The 27134-nt window shown below is 44.7% G+C and overlaps 1 protein-coding gene across 6 annotated transcripts in view; it reads right to left on the bottom strand.

Annotated features, from left to right (window-relative positions):
* Positions 1-27134, bottom strand: part of FRMD4B (FERM domain containing 4B) — a 235277-nt gene that overhangs the window by 120159 nt on the left and 87984 nt on the right. The window lies entirely within an intron of this gene.

Genomic DNA, 27134 nt, shown 5'->3' with positions numbered 1-27134 from the left:
ACCTGCAGGATATTTATGCTACTCCTCCACAGGAGCAGCATCCTCTTGATGCACAAAAACATGCTGTTAGAGGCAATATTTTTAGATCCCACCGTGTCATCAAGTTATATGTGTCACCAAGTTATACACCCAACAAATTTAGATGCTATATAAACAGGAAGCTTTTTTCTTTTTTCTACCAAAAAAAGAGAGCGCCTAATTTAGGAAGTGAAAAAGCAGAGACAAACTATCTTTCTAAATACAGAATAATTTTGTAGCAAGGAGGTCTTTAACGAAGGTATTTCCAAACTTGATTTGTTCTTTGCCTAGAACCGAGATTTTATTTCCTCTAAGACGAAACACATTTGTTTTGGCAAGTAACACCTGTCACCCTCCTCTCCTCTTCTATTGCAGGACTGTATTTTAAAGTTGCAAAAGTAGATGCATTTTTTTAAAGAAAGGGATTAAAAAAAACCCCAAGTATGGGTGCTTTCATTTTCAATCCATCTGCAGAATCTCAGGTTGTTAGTAGCAACCTATCAGCAGCTCCCCTCCCCATAAAAAAAAAAGTGAATGTATCTGCACCTGCAATTTGAGAACAACTTTTAAAACCCCATGGCTTTTAAATAATCTGTTTCAGAGGTCTTACCACCTTTAGATATGATACAACCAGACACAGGGCCTTTTTGATAGTGGCACCTTAGTTGTGAAATACTTTCCCTAGTTGCACTTGACCAGTACCAATTTAACTAGCTTTCAGTGACCAGTTTTATTTGCCGGACCTTTCAATAGATGATCAGTTTTATTTGAGCTGTTCTTTTTCTGTTGTTTTGACATTTTTAAACATTTATTGTTCTATTTAAATTTAATTGTTACATTTATTTTAAATCGCTTGTTCTCTTGGGGACTTATGTCAAAAGGTAGAAAATGCTGCGCCTTGAATAAGACTTTTTCCAGATTAAGAATGCTGTAAAAGTTTGGCTCAGACCTACATCTTGTGTGTCTGTGCATATTTAGTTACTTTAACATAGTTTCAAGACTACAGTATGACTGAAAGCAGATACCAAAATGCATGAGCTAGTTTTGTTGGAATTATTTCCAATATAGCTCTAAAGGTTTACAGGTTTGAAGGGAGGATTTTATATATATTTGATTTAAATTTCCAAAAGATGATAATATGATCCTTTCCTTTTTAAAATATCCAGAAGGCATCTCCCCCATTCCTCCAGCCTTTTTAGCTAAACTAGCTAAGCTTCTTGTGGAATGTCTCTCTGATTTAAGAGTGGTTTATCTCATATTAGCTTAATCCTGTTACCAGATGAATGAACATAAACCTTGGTTAATTCACTCTTAATTGAAAAGGAAAAGTGTCTGTGTAGAGTTGTGCAACTGTTACAAAACTGGATTAAACCTCAGTATCTCATTATAGTTGATTCACATAACCAAAATTCTACCACTTGCCAATGGCAGAATGCAGAGGGGAGGGGAATATAAGAAGCCAAATTTTAATCAGGAGGTCTTGAATACAAAGGAAAGGACTTGTCAGTTCATGTTATAAAGTAATGAATAAAACAAATTTGTTCTCAAAGGCGCTAACTAGCTTGAATCCCATGCGGCTAATTGACAAGGGGAGGGAATGCAAATTTGCCCATTTCTGCCCCAAGACAGTTAATTTTTCAAATATTGATTGAAGAAAACCTGCAATGTAACGTTTGAGTTCCAATGGACTGAAAATGCAGATCAGTCAAAACAGACGGATTGAGATCAATACTATACTCCCTGAATACCCCACCCAACCTACCCTGGTGTGAATCGGCAGAGTTAAAGTGAGGCCCAAAGTATGTGTTGTTATAAGCAGCGCATGCCTCCTCTTCCTCTCATTACGTACCAGTAACATAAGGAAGCCACTTACCATGCTATCACTGCACTCAGCATTTCCTAAGCCTATCAGCGTCCAGTAGGAGTCAGGCCCCCCATACAGCAATGTTTCAGGTCCACCTAGGTCCTACAGTCCAGGGTAAGCTAAGTTCAAGTTCTAGAGCAGCCTTTTTCAACCTGTAGGTCCCCAGATGTTGTTGCACTACAACTCCTGTCACCCCTAGCTAGCAAGGCCAGATGATGGGAGTTGTAGTCCAACAACATCTGGGGACCTACTGGTTCAGAACCGCTGTTCTAGAGGAAGGAGTCAAAGACTCCAAAGGCAGATAATGTAACCAAAGGAAGGCAAGAAGTCAAGTTCCCAAGAGCTACCAATAGTAGCATAATTCTGGAAAGAGACTGGGTTTTAATGGAGAGCAGTACCAGAGAAGGGAGTAGTCCCTCTGTCAGGTATTCTTCTTCAACAAAACCAGTAGTGGATGGCATGATGGAACAGGTTTGTTTACCTGACCCCCTGGCAAATGAGTCACTGCTGCTTGCCAGGAGGGGCAGGAGAGGTAGCAGGGAGGGCAGTGTGGTGTAAACCAACTGAGAGGAATACTGGGTTCTCTCCACTAACGTGTTTGCACCACGAGTCATAACAGAATGGAAACAAATGGACTCAGTTTCACTGGTGGTCTTAATTCACCTCCTGGCAGCATCACAGAATCATAAACTACTAAGCACATCAAAACTGTATACGGCGATAAATGTTTTGGGATATTTTTGGAGATGTAATAAAAATGATTTTTTTTTTAAAGTTGAAGTGTGAGTCCCAGAAGGATCAGGAATGGAGGTAGATGGTGCACTGATGGAGATCTGTGGGAGGATGAAACAAAGACCACACCAATTTGCAAGCCCCGTTCTTAACTTGGTGGCTGTGGGAACTGGATGCAATGGCAGGGGTGGGAGGGTATGCAGAAAGCAAGACAGGAAATCAGGTAGGGAAGCAGAAAGATACGGGTTGGGGAGGGAGACTGGTAGCGGTTGCGCTTATGGTCACACCAGGTCAGAAGAAGAAGAAGAGGAGTTTGGACTTGATATCCCACCTTTCACTTCCCTTAAAGGAGTCTCAAAGCGGCTGACATTCTCCTTTCCCTTCCTCCCCCACAACAAACACTCTGTGAGGTGAGTGAGGCTGAGAGACTTCAGAGAAGTGTGACTAGCCCAAGGTCACCCAGTAGCTGCATGTGGAGGAGCGGGGAAGTGAACCTGGTTCACCAGATTATGAGTCTATCACTCTTAACCACTGCACCACACCAAGCATGGGGCCCCATATTGTAACATGGGAGAGTGCTGCTACTTCTTCGCTAAGCAACCCCAAGTGGCTGACCAGATGGGGAACATTGGCTCAAACCCAGCCAATGCTGACACCTACAAAACCGGATGGTGAAAATGAAGAATAAACTGCCTGGGACCTGTAGACTGGCAAAAGGTGGAGTAAGCTGGCTGGAAGAAAGAAAGTCAAGGTGGTCTTCTGCTGGACCCCATCGTTGTTCTGTCAGGGCAAGCAGCAGTCTATGAAAAGCATCTGCAGCTTAACGCCTTTTGGCTGATGTTTCCATCGTCGTTTCGGCTGCGCGGTGTTAACTTTGGCAGGGTCTCAGTGCTACTTTGGGACAGTTTCAAAACTATTCAGAGAAAGCTTAGTTTTGATTCTAGTGCAGTATTTTTCGGTCTATGTATAGAAGGGTTTGTTTTTAACAAAACAAAACAAAAAAAAGAGGGGAGGGAGGGAAAACTGCTTGGCTCCTGCAGAGCATCAACTGACTTTCATATAATCTCCACCAGCTGAGCCAGTAAAAAGAAAAAAGAAAATAAAAACTGGCATGGTCACAAGCGCAAAGCATTCCCCACCCTGAGAGAAGAAGGCACAGCGCCACTGCATATTCATCAGGGCTCTATGCAGACTGTATTCCCTGCCTTTGAAGAACACTCCCAGCCACCACGCACACAGACAGACACACCAAATTCCACACCAAGGTGACCCAAGTGTTGCGCCAAGGAAACCAAGTGCATATATTTGCTTGGTTCTGCAGAACTTTTATTCTGTTTCAAAGTACAAAGTTTTAAAAGGCTGCCATATTTTTTTGGGAAGGGCTCCATGAACTGTTGGGATTTGGAGCGATTTGACAGGTAGCTCTTTGGGGTGGAGGTAGAAGTCAGCCATAAACAAATTATAAAGAATCATGTAAGTAGGGTCCCCCCCCTCACTGGAATTCAGTTCCAGCACCTCTCAAGTGGGCACACCATGGCCATTTTAAGAGAACAAGGAAGGTGTTCATGGTAAGTTCTGGCACCTCTTTTTCTAGAAAAATTGCACTGCATGTAAGGCACCAGCAACCCACCTCTCTAGCACTTTAGATTATTTCTCCTACTACACTGTGCTGTGGCCCCCACATATTTAAAACGCTCTGCCATCTGTCACCATGGCTTCAACAGGGAAATATCTACTGCATGCCAATGAAGATGGAAGCATGGACATGGCAGATGACGTGGTAAGTAGAAGAGGGGAAAGGTTCTAAATGCTAACAACAACAACAACAACAACAATTTTATCATTTATACCTCGCCCATCTGGCTGGGTTGCCCCAGCCACTCAACCCACAAAACCAAGCCCCTCAGCTCCAGGAAACTGCAAATCAAATACTAGTTCTTTGTGGTCTCAAAGGAAACCATCTTTATCTTCCCCTTGGGGGCTTCTGAAATTTTGCCAGACATTTGTGAATTTTTGTTCACTGTGGCTATAAGGACTAGAAATTTTGTTTCCCTAAATGAAAGCTGGAATTGTTGTATTCTGCGAGAGTTGCCATATGTCTGGAATTTCCTGAACATAGTCAGTATTCAGCCCCCGTAAACTGCGTCCGGGCAAAAATCGCTGAAATGTCCAGAAAAATCAGGACATATGACAGCGCATGTTGTTAGTGTAGATTTTGGCAATTTCTTTTTTTTAAAAAAAGCAGCTCCAAAACTCTTTTCTTTTCTTTTTTAGACTTTGCCAAAAAACCCCACAAACCCCCATAAATTTTCACTTTTTGAAATATTTCTGGACTTTCACTTTTTGAAATATGGCAACTCTATATTCTGCAAACAAAGCACAGAAAAGAAATGAATACAACACATATCATATTATATCACATACACACAAACACAGACATACATCCCTCAACGGCTACAAGTTAAGAATATAATTAGAAGCCTGATAGGATAGCTCTAAGCAACTACTCTATTCCAAACTTAAAAATGGAAAGCGTAATGCTGGTGGTCAACAAAAGAAGTTTAAAGACTGTCTCAAGGCAAATCTAAAAAAATGTAGTATAAACACTGACAACTGGGAAACACTGGCCTGCGAGCACTCCAGTTGGAGAACAGCCTTTACCAAAGGTGTCATGGGCTTTGAAGACACTCGAATTCAGGACGCAAGGGAGAAATGTGCTATGAGGAAGGCACACTTGGCAAATCCACACCGTGATCAACTCCCACCCGGAAACCAATGTCCCCACTGTGGAAGGACATGTGGATCCAGAATTGGCCTCCAGAGTCACTTACGGACTCACTGTTAAAACCGTGTTTATGGAAGACAATCTTACTCGGCTATGAGTGATCGCCAGAGAGGATAGCTCTAAATACTGAGCCAGTGAAATACTTTGTGTACATCTGCTTTCCTTGCCAGTAGTGCTGCAAATTAATTAAAGCTTGTGCTCGGCACACTCTTCCCATACAATGCTGGTTGTACTGCAAGCCATAGTAACCAGGCGAAAGCTCATGAACATGTTTTGTTCCAGTATCTTGCGTAGAGTTATTGCTAAATCTCCTGGGTAATGACATGAGATTGGATAATTCCTGTAGTAACAAGGCAGCAGCCCTAGTTATATTTGCTGATGACAGGCGGCAAGACAGAGCCAGGAATTAAGTAACCGTCCTGGGAGTGCGGGACCATGAGCTGCATTTCTATTGACTCCAAACCTTTAGCAGATCACTTAACCCTGCCTCTACTTAAATTGCTGTATCTTCATAATGAACCGCATAGACACTAAATTTTCCACACCAGAGTTTTGCACCAATTATAATTCATATTTTGCTAAAGTGTTTTGCTAACTCTATACAGACACTAATCGCTTCTGCTTCTTCGTGCTTTCTATTGCTGACACCCCAAAGCCCGTATTAGGAAGATCTGATATGGATAACATTCTTTAGGGCATTGATGAGGATGATGCAGTGTTCATCTTTCTGAAGCAATTCCCACCTGTAAACTAGAGCTACACTGTTACTTCTCCTCCAGATACATCTCTCAAAATTATAATCCCTCTCAAAAGGGATTATAATGCTATCTGTTGGACTAGAAGAGTTTTTAAATGGTTTATAGTTTGATAGGCAGCTGCATCTTGATGGTTTGGTATGGCACTTTCGCTGTCTTTCACACACGCATACCGAGAAGGATGCAAATGGATCTGACAGGACTGAACTTCCATGACTCATTCCAACCTTTCAATAAGGGTGTGGATCAAAGGGCCCTTTCTAAGAGGCTGCTAATGAGCTCAGTGCCTGCCACTGCACCTCCCAGTGCCAAGCATTGCATCAGATGAAATGGGGGACAAGGGAAGAGCAGATCTCACTCATGAGACGTTGAAAGGTTACACAGAATGAAAAGAGGCATCTGTATCTTTGGAATACCGGTAGTTCTTAGCTTGCCGTAACCTCATGTGAAATCATTCTCCTCTGAAAAGTTCCAACCCTGTAAGATGTGCAAACACGCTGAATCTGAGACCAGAAAGTATAACCTGAGTGATGACCGGGACCAAGAGAGATGGAACTTTTTCACAACGTAACAAACCCAATGCTTGCAACAATAGCGATAAATACAGTGGTACCTCGGGTTAAGAACTTAATTCGTTCCAGAGGTCTGTTCTTAACCTGAAACTGTTCTTAACCTGAAGCACCACTTTAGCTAATGGGGCCTCCTGCTGCCGCAGCGCCACCAGAGCATGATTTCTGTTCTCATCCTGAAGCAAAGTTCTTAACCCGAGGTACTATTTCTGGGATAGCAGAGTCTGCAATCTGAAGTGTCTGTAACCCGAGGTATCACTGTACAGTACTCAGAGCAAACACAGAAACACCTCTACACTCCACAGTTAGAATCCCAGAATTGTAGAGTTGGAAGGGACCACAGGGGCCATCTAGACCAACCCCCTGCAATGCAGGAACCTTTTGCCCACCGTGGGACTCGAACCCACAATCCTGAGATTAAGAGTCTCAGGCTCTACCGACTATCCTCCCTCCCATGTTCTACAAGAGGAATCAAGCATGATCTTCACGTTGAGCTTGCAATTAATGTCTAATATGCAATACCATTCTTTGCAGCAGTTTTACTCTGAAGTTATTTAATTAAGGTCCTTAATAATGTGCCTCAGAAAAAGAAATTAATATAAATTTATCTTACCTCTAAACCACACACTCTGGTAGGTTTTAAAGGGCTGCATGAAGTGCAGAAGGTACAATGCAAAGAGCGGCCGTGTTCCCCCACCTAAATAAAAGCTATTTGGAGCAGAGACTCACACAGTCCCAGACTTTCTTCCGTTGCCATGTAATCTCTAGGAAATGACCTTACTGTTTGTTGCTTTGATTACAGATTGAGAAACAAAAGCTTTCCCCAGCGAGCAAGGCGGCACAAGATATTAAAGATTTGTACAGAATGGGAGGCAATCAAACTTGAGAACTTTTATTGTTAAGATGTCCCGTTGCAATAGTTATTTGCCCCTTATCATTTCCAGCCTCACCTCCTCCACCCCCAAAAAAACCACTTCCAAAAACAAACTCTCCCTATACAGTGGTACCCCGCAAGACGAACGCCTCGCGAGACGAAAAACTCGCAAAACGAAAGGTTTTTTCGTTTTCGAGTTGCCTCGCAAGACGAATTTCCCTATGGGCTTGCTTCGCAAAACGAAGCTTGCCCCGGGGACAGCGGGTCTTCTCTTTTGAAGCAAGGGGCGGCGGGGAGATCGTTTCTCCCCACCGCCCCTTGCTTCAAAAGAGGTCTGCCCCCGGACCTCTTTTGAAGCAAGGGGCTGCGGGGAGATCGCTTCTCCCGGTGCTCCGAAGCGGGGTGGGGGGGGCGGGAACACCTGCCCCAGCCGCCGGGCTTCGTAGCGCTGCTGCGAAGCCGGGCGGGGGGCGGGAACACCTGCCCCAGCCACCCCGCTTCGGAACGCTGCTCCGAAGCGGGGTGGGGGGGGCGGGAACACCTGCCCCAGCCGCCGGGCTTCGTAGCGCTGCTGCGAAGCCGGGCGGGGGGCGGGAACACCTGCCCCAGGCACCCCGCTTCGGAACGCTGCTCCGAAGCGGGGTGGGGGGGCGGGAACACCTGCCCCAGCCGCCGGGCTTTTTAGCGCTGCTGCGAAGCCGGGCGGGGGGCGGGAACACCTGCCCCAGCCACCCCGCTTCGGAACGCTGCTCCGAAGCGGGGGGGGGGGCGGGAACACCTGCCCCAGCCGCCGGGCTTCGTAGCGCTGCTGCGAAGCCGGGCGGGGGGCGGGAACACCTGCCCCAGCCACCCCGCTTCGGAACGCTGCTCCGAAGCGGGGTGGGGGGGGCGGGAACACTTGCCCCAGCCACCGGGCTTCGTAGTGCTGCTGCGAAGCCGGGCGGGGGGCGGGAACACCTGCCCCAGCCACCCCGCTTCGGAACGCTGCTCCGAAGCGGGGTGGGGGGGCGGGAACACCTGCCCCAGCCGCCGGGCTTCGTAGCGCTGCTGCGAAGCCGGGCGGGGGGCGGGAACACCTGCCCCAGCCACCCCGCTTCGGAACGCTGCTCCGAAGCAAGGTGGGGGGGCGGGAACACTTGCCCCAGCCACCGGGCTTCGTAGCGCTGCTGCGAAGCCGGGCGGGGGGCGGGAACACCTGCCCCAGCCACCCCGCTTCGGAACGCTGCTCCGAAGCGGGGTGGGGGGGCGGGAACACCTGCCCCAGCCGCCGGGCTTCGTAGCGCTGCTGCGAAGCCGGGTGGGGGGCGAGAACACCTTCTGAAGGCGGGCGGGGGGCGAAAGTCTTTGTCCCCCCTGCCTGCCTTCCCAGGGGCTTTTAAATCGCCCCGGACAGCGGAGAAGTCCTCCGCTGTCCCGGGGCGATTTTAAAATGCCGCCCGCCAGCAGTTTAAGATCGCCCGGACAGCGGAGAAGTCCTCCGCTGTCCCAGGGTTTTTTAAAATGCTGGGGGTGGGAAGAAAAGCCCTTGTCCCCCCCCCCAGCCTTCAGAAGAGGTCCGGGGACAGTCTGTCCCCGGACCTGATCTGAGGGCGGTTTCCCTAGGAACGCATTAATTGATTTTCAATGCATTCCTATGGGAAACTGTGCATCGCGAGACGAAAAAACCGCAAGACGAAGAGACTTGCGGAACGAATTAATTTCGTCTTGCGAGGCACCACTGTAATTCCAGTGCAAATCACTATGTGGGTTCAATGCAAATATAAAGGTAAAGGTAAAGGTACCCCTGCCCGTACGGGCCAGTCGTGTCCGACTCTAGGGTTGTGCGCCCATCTCACTTAAGAGGCCGGGGGCCAGCGCTGTCCGCAGACACTTCCGGGTCACGTGGCCAGCGTGACAAGCTGCATCTGGCGAGCCAGCGCAGCACACGGAAAGGCCGTTTACCTTCCCGCTAGTAAGCGGTCCCTATTTATCTACTTGCACTTAAGGGTGCTTTCGAACTGCTAGGTTGGCAGGCGCTGGGACCGAGCAACGGGAGCGCACCCCGCTGCGGGGATTCGAACCGCCAACCTGACAATCGGCAAGTCCTAGGCGCTGAGGTTTTACCCACAGCGCCACCCGCATCCCTATTCAATGCAAATATAAGGTTGGCAAATGAACATTTCTCCTCAAGCAGCAAGTATGTACGTCAGGGGGTGGCTAGTTTGTGGGCCTCCAAATGTTGTTGTAGTACAACTCCCATCATCCCTGACCATGGCTAGGACTGATGGGAATTGGAGTCCAGCAGAAACTGGAGGGGCAAAGTTTAGTCACCCCGGTGCAAGTGTATCCATCCCTAAGCAACATCAGGCAGAAGCAATGTTCAGCCCAAATTGTGGGGAGCTCATGGGCAAGAAGCTTAGGGGGTGCTCTTCCTCACCACTGCTATTTCACTTGCTCTGTCCCTCTAGCATCAATCGGCACAACCTCTCCAAAGGGAGATCATAAGGAAAGTGGAGGGTGTTGCTCCATCTTTACATCCATTGCGTGTTCAAAATGTACAAGGGAACAGGTCGCAATAGTAAGGAGCAGGAGCAGATGGGTGGAGATGCTCCAGAGGTTGGCAGTGCAAGCCTCTAGGTTCACATTTGCAGGATTCACATATGTATGCACAATTGCTGGATGCTTGAGGAGCATCCAAACACCACATATTTCATAGCTGAATGTGAGGGGGGGGGCAGGGTCATGCTCATGGGGCTCTGTCCCTTTCCCCACATGCATTTGGTACAAGTTCCTAAAGACCCTGTGCACATACATGCAATTGAGAGAGCCCTGCTTTTCTAGGGCTCTCAGTTGGACAGGAAGAGAGGCAGAGCAAATTCAGTTCATGCATCTGGTTCTTCTTTCAAAATTTATTTATATGGCATGTTATTATCCGATTCCCCCTTGAGTAGTTATTTAGTTGTTCATAATCTTAATACAGGGGTACCTCCAGTTGCGAACGGGATCCGTTCCGGAGGTCTGGCCACATCCCAAGGAATTTGCAACCAGAGGATTGCTTCCGCTCATGCATGCAGTGTGTAGAACGCTTCTGCGCATGCGACGAAACCCAGAAAAATATTTCCGGGTTTGCCGCGTTTGCATCCTGAAGTTTACGTATCCAGAGGGATACGTAAGCAGAGGTACGACTGTAGCACAGAGCCAACATAAAGGAGAAATTTCTGATATTTTCTGTCTTTTGCTTAATAATTTAATAATTTTATTATTTATACCCCACCCATCTGGCTGGGTTGCCCCAGCCACTCTATGTTATATGAATTGCATATAAAACTGCAGGGTAGTAATAACAATTTTAGATCAGGACAGTTCCTCTTATAGGGATCAGGAACAAAAGTATTGGTTCGCTTCTCTTTTTTCCAAAGTAAAATAGGGAGAGATTAACTCACGGACTTTCAACAATACTGAACCATCTATTTCAGCTGTCACCCAGAATCAATGAATGATATGACTTTTAATCAACTAATTAATCAGTTAAACCTGTATACATTTACCTATCAACAAAACCATTCCCTCCTTTGTGAAAGAAATGCCTGAGTACTAGTATTCAAAATAATAACATTTTTAAAAAAGTTGTCCATCATCAGGGGCAGATATTTAAAAATATGCTGTTCAATTATTCTGACCAATCAATCAACTAATAATTGCATATAATAATAATTGTAATACTTATTGCATATGACAACCAAATATTTTTAAAGTACATGCATCTCCAACATTCAATACCTGCAAAAAGACGAAGCTCTGGCTATGGTTCAAGCTTTGTTTTAAACCAGTGGGTATTGCCCCCTTGATATTGAGGGACGATTTCCAATCATCGTGGGAAAAGGAGGTCATTAACGAGGTTCAATCCTGTGGATTGTCTCACCTTTGAGTCTATGACGTACAATCAAGCTAGAGCTGTGATCTCCCGGAGACTGAGTGACATTGCCAGACAAGAGGACATAGCCCAGGTAAAACCAGGGATGTTTCTAGGGGACCAGATTTATCGGACCATACCTGCCCCCTACCTTGCAGAAATCCACTATGTGGAATACCGCAGACTTCTTACAGCGGCTAGATTAAATGTCCTTGACTCTGCGATATTGTGGGGAAGGTACAGGGGAGTACCATACGCCCAGAGAACCTGTCATTGTGCCATGGGTGTGGTTGAGTCCACCAAACACATTCTCTTGACTTGCCCTTCTTATGCAGAGCTTAGACAAAATTTTATAGACCCACTCCTATGTCAATTTAGCTTCCTACCCGGAGAAAACCAGGCTTTACACTTGCTGAATAATGTCACTAGAGCTATACCTTCCTTGGTGGCCAAATTTCTTTTTTTAGTTTTTAAGCGTCGCAAGACTATAATTGACTGTATTGATATGGGGCTATCTGTTTAGCCCATTTTAGTGTTGGCTAAGTTCTAAAATCTTCCTGGATGTTTTAACTGTGTATTGACAAATGTACTTTTTCTGACTGACGGTCGAATAAAAAGGTTGATTGATTGATTGATACCTGCAAATTGTTATTCTAACTCTCATTACATTTAGTTTCAGGAGAAGCAGCATTCTGCCAGACCCATTCAACCTACTTCGCCAGCTAATAGACAGTAGTTTTAGAAATCTCCCTGCCTCCACTGAACAAACACTGTTTTCCTCTCCTAGAACCAAAATGGAAAATACATGTGTGCAATAAATGTGCCACCTGTGCAGAGGAAATAATAATAATTTTTAAAAATAAAGAACAAACATCAAGCCCACACCAAAAAGGGGCCAGCTCTAAGCCATATACAACTTAAATCTTCACCAGCTGAGCATAGCAGTTCAGGTATGGGCTGTACTAAAAACAGATGACAAAAAACACTCATTGGGAACTATGGGAGCTATCCAAAGGCCCAGAGAAAATAACGGCAGCTTGTAAATGCCAGTTGACATGACTACTAAAACAAATGCAAGCTACCAACAAAGCAAGGAATGGCTCTTGGAAAGAAATGGAATGGATTACAGGGGTAGAGCACATCAATACGGAGACATGATGGGGGAATGACAGACTTAAGAGACTGCAATGATAGCTCCTGAGACTGGGATGACAGCTTTGAGACTGGATGCAACTGGGTTCTGAGGAAACTAATAGTGCTCTGCAGGTGCTGGCAATCAGCAGATTGTTCGTTCTTGCAAAGGCATAAAACTTTGCAGACTAATTCCACTTTTTGCAAGAAGGTGTGTCTTTATCTGCTGCACACCTGGCATTACATATAAAGTCAGGTGTAGAATATGGATGTGTGGCTTGGCCAAAACAACCTTGCACCAGGCCTAATCAGGCCTGCAGGCCAGAGAGATTCCCCACCTCTGCTATATAATGAAAGATTTCCCAAACTTGGGTCTCCAGCTATTGTTGGACTACAACTCCCATCATCCCTGACCACTGGTCCTGCTAGCTAGGGATGATGGGAGTTGTAGTCCAACAACAGCTGGAGACCCAAGTTTGGGAAACCCTGTACTAATGCTAAGAAAATTGAAATTCAAAAGCTCAGCCCTATCTTGCACTTTTAGTACTACTGAAAGTGGTAATCCCATGTGTTATGGTAGAGGACTTTTGAGTAGGTACCAGATATTACAAAACATCCACAGACCTCTTGAGTTCAGATTACACTTGGCCATGAATCTTGCTAGGTGACCTTGGGATAGCTAGACTCCTGACTATTGCTCATAACGGCTGCGAGTGACATGAACTGTGGTCTAGCAACATCTTAGGACACAGGTTCCACACCTCTGATGTATATAATGAATACACAGGCATTTATAGGTGTAATAGAAACATTCAAAGCTAAGTGCTAGATGGGAAGTGGCCTGCCTCCTGTCTCCAAACACATCCTTTGTTTTCACAAGTGATCAAACACTGGAACAAACATGGGTAGAAATGGGCAAACTGCCTTGATTCATATTCATTTTTAATTTGGAGGGAATCCCTTCTCTCCCAATTAAGACTATGACCTTTGCCTGCTCAGCAGAGTACCATATTTACCAGGGTTGTGCTGGACAGGGAAAACTCACCCCATATGAACAGCCTGCTGGATCAGGTGAATAGCCTAATCTACCTAATCCAGCACCCTCTTCTCACAGTGGCCAACCAGATACTTATAGCAAGCCCCAAAGCAGAACCCGAGTACAACAGCACCGTCTGTCCCCTTGCAGTTTCTGGTATTCAGAAACATACTGCCTTCAACAGTGGAGGCAAAACAACAGCCATGTGTAGTTCTAAGGCTTGGCAAGAACTGTTGAGTTTGGAGTTTAAACAAGTATCATGAAGCAGGGATAAGGATGGGGAACAAAACAGTAATCATGAGGAACAGAGAAAAAAGGATGAGCAACAGATGGCAGTGTGGAGAGACCTGAAAGGATGCAGAGCAAAGAGAAAGCATGCTGGGGGTACAGTGAGAAAGGGGGTGATACGGGGTGCAGTCAGACCAGTAAACAAGGGAAAGGAGGAGGTAGCTGAGAGATGGAGATATAGAGAACACTGTAGGGGGGAAACAGAGAAAATGGGAAAGGTGCGGGAGGACCAGGAATCATCTGGGACACCTAAAGAAAATAGGTTAAAAGAAAACACTGAATTAAAACTGAAACAAAATGCCCTTTTTTGGATAACAGCAAACAATGCAGTCCTCTTAGAGGAGGGAATGCAAATGTAGCCTTCAGAGAGGTTTCAGTTGTCCCCCCGCCCCACCCGCAAGAATCTCAGGTGAATTGTTAGTCAATGAGAACACAATGCCATCTTTGTTCCATCCACTTCTAACAGACTCAGCCTTTTTCTCAGATAATCTACGAATTCCCTCAGCATCACCTTGTGGCTCTCTCCTGCCCTGACATGCTCCCCCACTTACTCCTACGTGATCCTCTGATCCTGTGCCCTACTTCTTGTGTGTATTAACAAATGAACTGGCTGAGCAGGAGATTTGCCAGAAGCCCTCCTACACAGCAGGTAAGAAGACTAGGCAGACGTCAGAAGCTCAGGCAGGGGAAATACAAACTGGAGTACTATTGCTTGATAGGGAATTCCACCTAGAAAACTGTTTGGAAGAGGAAATATTTTAGAGAATTAAGGGACAAGTCCACAGGCCTGATGCACGGGCTCTAGCACCAATCCTGCTCACTTCCAACCAGCTGATAAGCAGTGCTAAGGCAGAATGCACAGTAAAGAAGTGTGGTGTGGCTATTATTTATTTATATTTCATTTATTAATCACTTCCCATGAAACACCTTGAAACTATTAACAATAAAACATTAGCAACAAAAGCATACGTATAAATGCATCTAGTCCAATGGAGACAAAGACTGGCAATGAAGTAATTTTAGCAATTAACAGATAAAAGGAGGCACCATTACATAAATGACCAACCAAGACTCCCTGTACTATACAGTCATCAGGGAACACCAACCTAGGTCTAAAATGTACATGAACCCAATGTTTCCATGGTGTTCCATACATACTCATCTTTCTCTTTTGTTGACCAAGTCAGTAAAACAGAACCATGTTCCAAAGAAGTTAGCAGTTTCTGCTTGCCTTTTCGCTACCCTTATTTCAGGTGTCCGGTTTTTTTAACCAAAGTGATATTCCAGATCAGCTGAAACCAACAGCTCTGTCTGGGCATTCTGCTCATGGTTAACATGTACTTCCTACTCTAGCAGGAAGTGGAGCCATGCTGAATAATCCCTCCCCTAAGTGTCCACACAAATAGAAAATAAATGTTATAAGGGAGGGAGGAAGTCCTCATGTATATAGGTTTGGAACTAAGCCTATAAACACAAAGACTTCCCCCTTCCTCCAGACATTGGAATTCTGTGTGTGGATGCTAGGGGGGTGGACTCACTTCTTGCCCATATGTTGATTTTAGTAGAATGCACAAATAGGGCTAACATGCTACAGTTAAGTCTGTCCTCAACTTCCAGTTTCTGGCTATTGCTAGGTAAGCTGAGGCTAGCATAAATGGCAGTAATTCTTTGTATGGCATGTTTTGGTTAGGTCCTTCAGAACGAGATAGCAAAGCTATTTTAGGTTACATTGCACTTTTGGGCACATTGCTGAGCTACATTCTTCAAAGGTTTTTTCCTACTGCAATCTTACCACTAGATCACATTGCCATCTCACATGGAACCTGGCATTGTACTTTCTCACTAACAATGTGGGTTTAACCTCCCTGCCAACTTTTTGCAAGCAAATCAGGATGAGTGCTCAAATAAACTGGTTTACTGGAAGCGACCTTACTTCCAAAGTATGTATAGGCTTGCCATGTGAGACAACAAAGCCCTAAGTATAAAACCATAAGGGAGCTGATGAATCTGAAATCGTAGAGTTGTAGAGTTGGAAGGGACCTGAGGGTCATCTAGTCCAACTGTCTGCAATGCAGGGATCACAACTAGAGCATCCATGACAGTTGGCCAATGAATCAATGAGCATACAATTCACAGAGGCCCAGTGAAACTGCCACGTCTTCACTGCTTACACAAAAGCCAGATGAAGCCTCTTTTGAATGCAATGACTGGGAAGACTTGTCTCTAGTGTGCACTGCCTGCACCTCAGATGGTGGAGGGACACAGACAAGGGCCTCTGATGTTCATCTGACCAAAAGGGCTGATTCATATGGGAGGAGGTGGCTTAGAAAATACTAACACTGTTGATTTTCTACAGCCAGCCAGAGTGGACAGCTGGAGTAGAGAGAGTAGACAGCATCTGTGCCATCATTACCATAAACAAAAAGAGAGATGTGGTGCCAGCCAAGGGTACAATTGTTGACACAGCAGGTCATGGTGACTAAGCCCCAAGCCTCCTATTCTAGCCATGATGTCTGGTTGACCATGACTGCCACTTTGTGCTTTAACTGTTGATACCTCTGAAATGGAAAAACTAGCTTGTTTACAGCTACAGCTAAAAATTGTTGCAGATTTTTTAAAATTTTATTTTTGGACATAATGCATTGGCCATTCAGAGATCCAACAGTAAGCCTTGATACAATATTTTAAGAGGAAGCTAAGCACATGGCAATCAGATTGATCACTGTGTGCTTGGCCTCCTCTAAGGGGTTACCATCCAAACTGTGGCAAGCACCAAAGTCCCTAGTTCAACCCATATATCACAACACTTATGAATGTTTGCCAGTATTTCCTCAAACTTTAGTATCTGGCTGTTGTTGGACTACAACTCCCATCGTCCCTAGCTAGCATGACCAGTACGATGGGGGTTGTAGTCCTGCAAGAGCTAGAGACCCAAGTTTGAGAAATACTGTGTTTCAGGAACTGTGCCAGGAGAGCCAGTGTGGTGTTGTGGTTAAGAGCGGTAGACTCGTAATCTGGGGAACCAGGTTCGCGTCTCCGCTCCTCCACATGCAGCTGCTGGGAGACCTTGGGCCAGTCACACTTCTCTGAAGTCTCTCAGCCCCACTCACCTCACAGAGTGTTTGTTGTGGGGGAGGAAGGGAAAGGAGAACGTTAGCCGCTTTGAGACTCCTTCAGGTAGTGATAAAGCGGGATATCAAATCCAAACTCCTCCTCCTCTTCTTCTTTAATGGTGGAACAGCATCCCTCAGGAGGTTGTGAACTCTCCTTCATTGGAGGTTTTTAAAGCAAAAGCTGGATTGGTCGTGGATGTTTTAGTTGAGATCCCTGCCTCGCAGGCGGTTGGACTAGATGATCCTCGGAGGCCCTTACAACTCTACAATTCTATGAACTCACTATTGGCATATGTCCTAGTAAATGTCCTAGTTACTGCAGTCATCTTCGGGCCCAATATCCTAGGGATTTCTGAGAACGTTATCAAAGGACAAAGTTGTTCTTCCCCTGGTCAAACAACAAAACGATGAGATAATGCTCTGGTAGGAGTTTCGCAATGTTATTTGTTTTCCCAACATCTAATGAACATAATAAATGTTCTCATCTGAGAAATGACATGTTTCTCTTGGAAAATAAAATTAAAATAAAAGAGTAACGGCAAAAACAAGGAGCTAACCCAAACGCTGAGGCAAAATTTGCAGATCTGAATAAGCAATTGGTTTGAAGGCAAAGAGAGAAAAAGTGTGCATGCATAGGAAGCAGAAGATAATGTATCCCAGCACTGACAGCATTATCCTCTTTGCAATCAGCGACAATGTGCCATCTGTACAGGAGATCAGTGGAATTACCAATGACTAATTATGACATGGTAGCCTTCCCTGTTACAACTTGGCATTAAGGTTCAGCATAATTGGGATACTGAATGATGCAGTAATATTTTGAAGCTGAGCGCTGCTTTTTTTTAAAGCTATTAATTGAAGATCCAGGAAGTTTGAAGTTCCATTTATACTAAGGCTTTATGCTTGAACTTGGAATGGGAACCATCCCAACTGCTGAAGGATTTCTACTTGATTAGTGTCATTTGCATGGCATATCTCATAATATGCTTAACATGCAGGAGTAATTCCAAGAATCCAGGGGCAACTGTATTGCATCCCAGTCCTGAAGCTGACCCCAACCAGGAAAGGCGGGATATAAATAAAAAAAATATTATCATTATTATCATCATCAAAGGGGGGATTCATTTTGGGGGGGTGATGACGACAACTGCATACTCCTCCACAAAGCACACCCAGTTACTATTGTTTCTTGGGAAGCTCACAAAGCAGGACAAAAATGTGGAAATCCAAGAACTATTTCATGGTGAGGGTAATTCTTCCTGTGATGTCCTTAACAAGCTCAACATGTTCCTGATTGGCTAAAAATTGAAGAAGGCCCTTAAAAAAAAAAGTGTCCATACTGGAGATCCGAAAATTAAACAGGTGGTACATGACACACACAATAAGATTAGAGGGACTATGACTTGCCTTAACCCTCTCCTTTGCTTCCAAAATGTTTGACACCACTCTAGTCTTAAATGTTTCTATTGGTACATCTGTGTTTGATGCTTAAGTAATATATTGCTTGGGTATGTAGAGTGGGCAGAGCTGCTGGTTGGGCCATACCAACGACTTAAGACTTTGGTGATATTCAGAGTATCTGTTTCTTTCCTCCTCAAGGAAAAGAAAGCAGAACAGCTTAGACTTGAAATTTGTTTTCTCGTTACTCACTACAAGGCAATGATAACTGACCAGAAATTGTGGCTAATTCAGGATTCACTGGCTTGCCTACTGATGGAGTGGAACAACTTTAAGCATTATGAAGTCCAGCATGTGAATGAGCTTCCAGTTCTCTTCTTCAATGCCTTGAGTCCAAGATACTAGGAGAAGATCTCTTCCTTTTTTATATAATTTTCCCCAACATACTGTCCTACAGATGTTTTGGACTACAACCCCCATCATCTTTGTTGGCTGGCCATGCTGGCTTGAAGCAATGGGAATTGTTACCCCAAACATCTGGAGAGCAACAGATTGGGGAAGGCTGATCTGTTACATAGTTTGGTTGTTAAAGGTAAAGGGACCCCTGACCGTTAGGTCCAGTCATCGACGACTCTGGGGTTGCGGCGCTCATCTTGTTTTATTGGCTGAGGGAGCCGGCGTACAGCTTCCGGGTCATGTGGCCAGCATGACTAAGCCGCTTCTGGCGAACCAGAGCAGCGCACGGAAACGCCATTTACCTTCCCACTAGAGTGGTTCCTATTTATCTACTTGAACTTTGACGTGGTTTCGAACTGCTAGGTTGGCAGGAGCTGGGACCGAGCAATGGGAGCTCACCCTGTCGCGGGGATTCGAACCGCCGACCTTCTGATCGGCAAGTCCTAGGCACTGTGGTTTAACCCACAGCGCCACCCGCGTCCCCAGTTTGGTTATTAGTTGCCCATAACTCACTACCATAAAGCAGCATGCTCAACGCACAAGCTTACAGACTAGCCAATTTAATGCAGCACAATATATTTGGGGCTGAAGTCAACTTCATCGGATGCATCATTCCTGATAATCCATGAAAGCTTGTGGAATAATACACTTGCTAGCCTCTAAATTGCTAGTACTTCCCCTTCCCCACTCTGCAAGCCCTATGTGCCAGGGCCTAGAAAGTACCTTAAGAATTGACTCTGCAGAGAACTGTTGCTGGTCAGCTGAAATTAGGGCATGTTGAACTATGGTTTCCCACTCTGAATAGCCAATATGGGGACAGCTATAAATGGAAGGAAATAAATAATAGAAAACCATATTCATTTTCTAAGAAGATAAAAATATTCACCAACTTTCTTAAGGTACTTCTTTAAAAATACTTTTCAAACACTTCATCCACTGCTTGTGAAATCTAACATATCTTGCGAACAACGTCAGCAGAGGAATATATTACATAAATGCACAGTGCATAAGGGAGCACTGTTTTTAAATTGGCCCATGCAGTGCCATGAAGGAAATGAGATGAAATTCACAGTCTGGAAATGAAATCTGTCCAGAAATGGGGAAGGAGGGGCAATGCAAAGCATCATTTTATTCAGTCTAACCATCACCGCCCAAAAGCAAACTGAAGTGGAAATATGCAGAGCTGAAATAGTCTGAGAGTAGTTTTTAGGCAGTTGAATGAGCAAAGTAAGTTTAACCATAAATTAGGACTTACTTGATTGACTTTCATTATTTCAGAATGTGTTCTAATGATTTCTAATGATTCATTCACCAAAGAGAAAGAAAATCATGGACCGTCAGACACTGCTTCATTATTATTATTTTTTTAAAAGAACTATTGTAATGCCCAAACTTTTCTTTGATCCGCTTGGAAACTCTCTGGCACTAAAGTTTGGACACAGATGTGGAAAGAAAGCATAGGAGTATTCCTAGCTGTGCAGTTTCCATACCTGCGCTTAAAAAGTGAGCGTGTGAGTGAGAAAGTAAGTGCCCAAGGTCTGAGAAAAGACAGTCCATGAATAATATAGGACGGTAAATAAATAATAATTAGAAGCTCACTGATTCTCAGAGACTGGTCTCTTCTTCACTTCCCCCAACCCCACAAATTAGTGCTCAACTCACCTCAGCTCCTCCCTCTACAAAAAAGCTCTGCTTCCAACCACGCAAAATGGTGTGATCCCAGAAAATGGATGGCACCTCTCACTTTTCATTATTCATTATTGGCCTTGACTACAACATCAACCCTTAATGAATGTGCCTCTGTTGGCAAGGGATAGGGGACCTTGGCAAATCTTAGTGGGCGTCTCTAGGCTCCCCTCCACCCTCTCTTCCAGGGTCCATGTCAGAGGATGCAGCAAGACTTGGAAGGTTTTACCCAACTCCGCATCTTCCTTTCAAAACAAAGGATACTCAAATTGGAATGCCTACAGAACAATATAGAGGGAAGGACCCATGCGTCTAGCTGAACCTCCAAAGGTGATTCCACAAGCCCTACAGACTGAGGTACCTTTCTAATTAGGCAATTCTTTGCACTTAACTGATAGTTAATGTTAATCAAACACTTGCCTCAATATAGCTTACAACCTATTGGACATGGGCTTGTACATGCGTGTATGAGGTTCCAAATACTTGGAAACTGTCAGCATTTGCTAATTAGCAAGAGGCAGAAAGATCAACACAAATGCACAACACAAACACTCAAGACAGCAAGCCCTACAGAACTCACTGGAGCTTGATTCCAAATTTAAACAAAATTGGGATCAGGTTGTAAGACACTGCAGCATTGGTAAACACTGCTTTTTTATCAATTAGGGATTTCCCACACACATGTAAAGCATTCCTAATTGCTGCAAAGACCTTCTAATTAGTACACTCCAAATTACACATATAGATGAAATGATTTCAAGAAGGGGCGTTTACCTTGAAATAAAGTAGGCATCTAGTGGGATTCAACAGAAAATTATTATAGCAGCAGCAGCTAAGGGGGCTAAGACAGACTTTGCGAACATCCTATCTGAACTAACAGCTGTCTCAGAATTTTAGGTCTGAACAGTCTTGAAAGTCAAAGAGTAAACTAGCCTTCAACATTCGTTCGCCCCATTTACCCTACATCTCATATTGGGTGTTTTAAAGCTAACAATTTCTCTCTTCCATCTGGAAAAAGAATTGTAAAGACCTTCCCTTTTTTGTGTGCAATATCATTTTGGAAAATTAATCAAGGGTGGAGTGGCAGAGGAAATGTTAATGGTGCAGCTGTCCAAGCTAGCGGAGTCTGAATTACAGGAAGCAGAAATTGCCTATTTCTCTCTTTATTCCACTTTCACAAGTTAGGTCTCGAGCAAATGTGTGCACACTGCCAAGCTTATGTACTGTGCTTAAGTACTTTGTCAGCAGTTTCTCCACCTGACCTAGAAGAAACAACCTTCCTGATTTCAGAATATGCTCCCTCCACCCGCTCTCTACAGAACGCCAGTTCCATTTCAACAACTTTAGGTCAGCCATCACCAAATCTAAAGTTGTTCAGGCACACAGTTTCCCTGCTGCCTCATTACTCTTCTGCAGTGACATCCCACTTTATGTAGCCTGCCCCAGATTAATCCAACAGGAAGACCTCTTGGAAAAAACACTATTTCACTGTATACAGAAGAACTACTGTATATTGTTATTGTGCTGTGCATGGTCACTCTCTCAAAGGGACTGTAACATGGTTGTAAAGGGCATTATTTGCCTGCAGGAAAAGCTACAGCTGAAGGATATAAGATAATAGCACTGTGTAGGACTACTGAGATTGTGGAGATCCACTTTGGGTGAAGAGAAGCAATCCTGGGCTAGATGCACCAGTGGTATGTCTCCCCAGTGGTAGACTGGGGTGAGGGAAGAGATCATTGCTCAGTGATAGGAGCATATGCTTTTCAAGCAAAGCACTGTGCTAGGTGGAGCAATGGGCTAACTCAGTGTAAGGTAGCATCATATGTTCATATACACACCAAGGCATCTTCCCACTTGCAGCCACCAACCTTCCTTGCTGCTGATCTTATTTCTGTCCTGTTACTTGCCAGCACTATCTTTCCTTGCCAGTACCAATGTTTCAGATTTGATCAGGGCAAAATATTAAGCATGTATGGGCTGCACTGAGCCTGGCACCTGACTGGTGAGCGAGGGATTTGAACCTCCCGCTTCCTAAAGAAAGCATCATTACCAACCCTCCACACTCGTGCTCATCAATGGAATCAGTATTAAACTGTAGAGTCGCCCAAACAACAAAATAAGGGCAATTGTGTCCTGAGCACGTTAGATAAACTACAAAAAATTGAGGAGCTAACTCTTACGGGGAACACTGTTTTCCCTCAAGATGCCCAGAGGCTTCCAAAATTGAGGGACACCCCGCGGCACTCATACTAGGAAACGTTGGCATCTGTTTGTGTCTTGAGGTAAAAATGACCTTCTAAACAAGAGGATAACATTCCTGGAGTCTTCTAAGCTCCAGGCTTTATTTGGGAGCCTGGCCAAATCCTAATACTATTAGTATTAGCTCTTATTGACTTGCAAAGGACCCTGCCAGGATTGCACAGACCCTGTGTGCCAACTCTTCATCAGCACCTTCCAATGCAGATTTCTGAGGACATGCTGCTCTATTTTGTATGGAGCACATAAGGGAAAGTTTGAGGTCGCACCACTATTCTTTCTAGACAGAAAGAAGTATTCTGTCTGCCAAAACTGGGTGAAAAGATATAGGGACCTTATTTTATGTCAGGCCCTCCAGATCATGAGGACCTCCAGATATTGCTAGACTACAGCTCCCAACATCCTAGACTAGTAGCCATGGTGGTGGGAGCCGATGGTGGCCAGGTGTCCAAAAACATCTGGAGGGTCACTGGTTCCTTGCCCCAGAATGGAAGCATGTATGTCCTTTGGTACCACATTTGAACAAACCAGAGTGGTACTCTGATTGAAGCGTCTTAAGGGGGATTCTAATTGCATTTAGGAACACTGTGTGATTAGGGTAGTTGTGTATCCTACTTTATAGGGGGCAGCTCCAAGTGTGGCTTAAAGGTAAAGGACCATAAGGAGATATCGCAAAGGTCTTACAGTTAGCACCTTAGCAGCAGACTGAGCAAGCACAGGTCACCTAGGCATAGCTTTCCCAATTATTGGGGATTGTTTGCTGTATTTCTATTTAAATTGTATAAATTATTTCTAAAATTTGCATCTATACATATGATTAATGTATGCAAATCTCATGCAAATTAGTTCCTCTTTATTTGGCTATGTGCACCTAGTGCAGTCTAGGTTCCTAATCAAAGGGAGGATTCTAATCGTATTTGCCTGAGCGCTATTAATTTATTTGTGTATAGCTTCCCATAAACCACCTCAAAGCAATTTGGCAAGAAGAAAAATCAACTTACAATATATACATATATATCCAAGACAAGTACAGACTCCACTTAAGTGGCTTATTGGAAAAGGAAGTTGTTGCTTGTTGCTGAAAAGATAAAAGACAACACCTGTCTGATTTGCAATGGGAGGGAGTTCCAAATATGGCTCTAATCTTGCAGATCTTCAAACTCCACTTGCAGAAGTTGGGAAAACAGGAGCATGGATTGATTGTTATGTAGGGAGGCACTGAGGGCTGCGCTGGCATGCACACTCCCACATCCATTGCACATTCATACAAATAGCAGAACAGGGCTCTTTTTACACATTTATGGAACCACACCTTTTGAGTGAAGCTGATCCCACTAGTATCCTGAAACACCTGTGGAGATGCTACCAGTCATAAGTCACAATACTAGGCTAGGTTGACAAATAGTCTGACCTGGTATAAAGCAGCAGTACAAATTTGGCTACCTGGGAACAATTTCTCTCCCCGCTCCCCCATGGTCATCTCAAGGAAGACGAACTCTGAACTAGGTTAGGAACTGGATCATTTATTATCACATAGTAAGAAGAATAGCTCAAAACAACAGATTCCCTACTCATTATCTTCTGTGAAGCTAGGAAGCTCAGGATAAAATGAATACATGTTAACTTCTGAAAGAGTTCTAATATTCCAGAATGAGAGTGAAAAGAGTATACGACAAAAATAGTCCCAAACTGAGCTGTCCTGTACAAGAAGGCAGGGTTGATAAAGTAATACTTGGGCAAAAGGGCCAGGGAGCAGCGGTTCTTAACCTGTGGGTCCCCAGATGTTGTTGGACTACAACTCCTATCATCCCTGAGCTCTGGCCTTGCTATCTAGGGATGATGAGAGTTGTAGTCCAACATCTGGGGACCCACAGGTTGAGAACCACTGCTTAGGGCAAAGGAGGACAGTGGGCCACAAAAGGGACCAAATGTCAGAACAAATTCATAGTTGCCACTGCAACATTGTTCCAACACAACCTAACCTGCCACTATCCCATCAACAGATCCTGTGGAGGATGGTTGTGGGAGGAACCATACACATACAATCTAGCTTCGCTTGCAGCCGTGTAAGAAACGGGGCAGAATTCATCAACCCTACTGTTCATGTGTTTGCTAAGCATATGCATTAAGCCAAAATGACTTAATGGCCCGGAGTGCTTTTTACCTGCTCAAACTACTATGCCAGCTGTGATGGTTCCTGGAGCAAAATAGCCTGACCATAGTGGTCCATGCATGAGCAACCGCAAGGCTTGACCACTGTCATATGCTTTATGTGTTACTGCCTTTGTATCTGGTCTGGGAGATAAACTAATATGCAGAATTCAGCAGCCACACTGCTCACAGGAGAAGGTAACTGGTTGCAGAGAGCACTGCACTGGTTGCTGATTTGCTGCTGAGCCAGGTTCAGTGTTCTTGTGTTTATTCACAAAGCCCTAAACAGGCTGGGCCCAAAGAATGTAAGAACTGTATGATCACCAAGCTCGTCTGATGAGAACTTCTGCTGGTTCGTCTGATCCCTGTGGTTCAGCTGGTCTTGACTAGGGAGCAAGCCTTCAATGGACCAAGCCTACATTCATTACTTTACCAACTTTTGCCCCTGGACCTGCCCACCTGCACATGGCACCCCCAAAATGGTGACTACAGGGGAATGCGGGTCTCAGGCTGGAAAAGGTTCCCCACTCCTGGTGTACAGAATAGTAGAGTTGGAAGGGGACCACAAAGATCATTTAGTTCAACCGCCTGCAATGCAGGAAACTTTTTGCCCAACATGGGGCTCAAACCCACAACCCTAAGATTCAGAGTCTCGTGCTCTATTATATAAGGAACAAAGGCCAATCAGCTGGATGCCCTGCTCCAACTGAAATTCAAGGGCATGAGCCAGCTTCGTAAGGCCACAGAAGGTCACATTATACATATTGTACATTAAGTACTATAATCTCAAGAGATCCTTCACTGAACCACCCATGCGTTCCCTTTCAATATCACACGCATACACGAAAATTCACAACAGCAGGCTGAGTATTTCAAAATGATTCTCCTGTCACATGAAACAGTTCTTTTGCATGGAAATTGCACAGAGCAGTTGGAGAGAGTAAGAAGCCTGCACCTAATGCCTTGTGGACTGCTTTTTACAGAAAATGCAGATAACAAAAACAGTTGTGTTAGCTTTAAAACAATCACAGTAGAGTATATGCCATCACGGTGCAGCGCTTCCAGGTATCTGCTGGATTTTTGTCCGACTGGCAAACCAAGGATTAAATGGGGTGGAGAGAGGAAAGAGTTATTGGAAGAATACATTTTAATATTTATACCTCTCCCTATCCAATATACAACCAAATTGCCAGCATAAGGGCCCATAAATAATCACTGCGGAAACAGAGTAAATGTGGGATCATGAATAAGTTTCATGCCCAATGCATGCTCTGCCTGCTTGCTTGATGGACGTGAAGGGCAGGCACTGAATTAACCCCATTGGATTTAAAAGCATGTGGTGGCAGCGAAGGGTTGTCCTTTTGAAAGGCATAGGGATGGAAAGGGCGATCAATCTCAATTAGCAATTTTAAACACCGTTGGAGGGCACTTTGCAAAAGTTTCCAGAAACCACTACAATTTTTAAAAGTGTGCGTGTCCGAAGTCAATTAAGTCACATGAAAACAGAAACACTGGCATCTCGGACTTCCACATTGCCAATCTTTCCAGGGACTATGAAAATGTAAGTTTGTGCCTACATGCCTCTCATTCAATATTCATCCATCCTTCCTTATTTCCAGAGCCCTGCTGGATCAAACCAATGGCTTATCTAGTCCATCACCCTGTTCTCACACTGGCCAACCAAGTGCCTGTGAGAAACCAGTGAGCAGCACATGAGCACAAGAGCCCTCTCCCCTCCTGTGGTTTCCAGCACCTGGTATTCAGATGCACAGCATAGCCACCACAGCTAGCTGTTTTTGATAGCCCTCTCCCTCCACAAATTTCTCTAACCCTCTCTCAAAGCCATCCATAGAATTGTAAACTCGGAAGGGATCCCAAGGGACATCTAGTCCAACCCCCAGCAAGGCAGGAATATGCACATGGCCCCTATGGGGATCGAACCCACAACCCTGACATTATCAGCACCACGCTCTAACCGACTGAGCTAACTGACCGAGTTGGCGGCCATTGCTGGCTCACTGTGGCAGGGAGTTCCATAGTTCGAAGCAGAGATGCCTACCAACAAAACCTCAAAGGGGTTTATATTAAGAAAGGATAAAACAGTAACATTTCCAGCCAATTTTCATT

The sequence above is a fragment of the Podarcis muralis genome, chromosome 2 (assembly GCF_964188315.1).
Source record: "Podarcis muralis chromosome 2, rPodMur119.hap1.1, whole genome shotgun sequence".
Taxonomy (NCBI): domain Eukaryota; kingdom Metazoa; phylum Chordata; class Lepidosauria; order Squamata; family Lacertidae; genus Podarcis; species Podarcis muralis.
This window is presented reverse-complemented; position numbering and strand designations above follow the sequence as displayed.